Consider the following 1433-nt stretch of genomic DNA (forward strand, 5'->3'; position numbering starts at 1 on the left):
CGTAATGAAATAGAATTAGAGTAACGTGACTATTTTCATTGAACATAGAACACAAAGGAATTTGATCATTTGATTACCAAATCACAGACATACGTTTGTATTCGTATTCGGTATCCTTTATGTATTCTAATTATGAAGTCACTTCAAGTCTATCTCTAATACATACGTGTGTCTAGTTTAACATACGTGGAATAGGAAGAAGCATTTACGATCGCGTTCCTGCATCGAATCGCGAATGGGGACTTGTAGGCAGCGAATACTTACTACACTGGTAGTCGGATGAATCTCCGCATCCGAGTTAGCCGCGATTTACACGCACGCATCCTTAATGGGCTTAAACTCCTGCCGGCAGATTAAAGGCCGCCGTGAAAGCTCGCGTGGCGCTTATCGTTTCGATAAATAATTTAAAATTTGCCTTGAGTATCCTTCGCGGTCCGGCATGTTCTCGGTGGTGCCGGATACTTATCTAAAGATAGATTTTTATGATTGCTGAGGAAAATACGTTGGTATACTGGAATTTGCATGGCAATGTGCAATTGCGTATCTACGCTGATATAATCTAAAATTCACTTGTACTTCGCGTTGTTTTAACAAAAATAAATATTTATTGACTCATATTTACAGTAATTTAATAATTACATAGAAAATATTTCATCTCAGAATGTATTAAATTTAATTTCATATCAGATTTTAATCTTTCAATCTAACTACTGTCATTTGATAATGAATTATTTATTCTGCTACCAATATAAATTGCATAAAAATACATTTGATAAAGATATTTTGATGAAATATTTCTTGAAAAGACATTTTATAAGAAGAAATATAGTCTTTGAATCTGATATACACACAGCTACAGAAACATAAATAACAAGCAGGAATAATTGGAAGAGAAGCAGGAGGGCAATAAAAACCGTCGGTTATCTTAAACGGTCACGATCGGCCTTATAATCAGAAGCATTGATTTTTCCTGTGTTAATCGCTGAACACGTGCGCCAGACAGGGAGCCAGCCAGCCGGCGTCGCTGTTAATTTCGCAATATTTTGCGGTACGCGCGGATTTACGAGCGTCCCTGCAAGCGAAGAGACGCCAAGTAGATATGTAACATGTATTCTATGTACATACATATGTATGTAACCACGTACATAACTATCCATAAGTATCTGGAAAGTAAGGAATATATTACGGTTGGCGAGCTGAATCTGATTTGATGGAAGTCCTGTAGTAAATAATGTAATAATATTCACAATATATGCTATGATAATATTTATTATGGAAAAAATAGTCTCAACTCTTTATCATCACCAGTGAGTTGATCATAAACCAACCATGATTTACAATTCATTTTTCACTTTACTATAAAAAATAAATTTGGATTCAGAAAACTAGAATCGAACATGATATTATTTTTCTATTAATACTTTCATCAATTA

The sequence above is a fragment of the Ceratina calcarata genome, unplaced genomic scaffold (assembly GCF_001652005.2).
Source record: "Ceratina calcarata isolate Rehan_Ccalc_2016 unplaced genomic scaffold, ASM165200v1 scaffold428.2, whole genome shotgun sequence".
Lineage (NCBI taxonomy): Eukaryota > Metazoa > Arthropoda > Insecta > Hymenoptera > Apidae > Ceratina > Ceratina calcarata.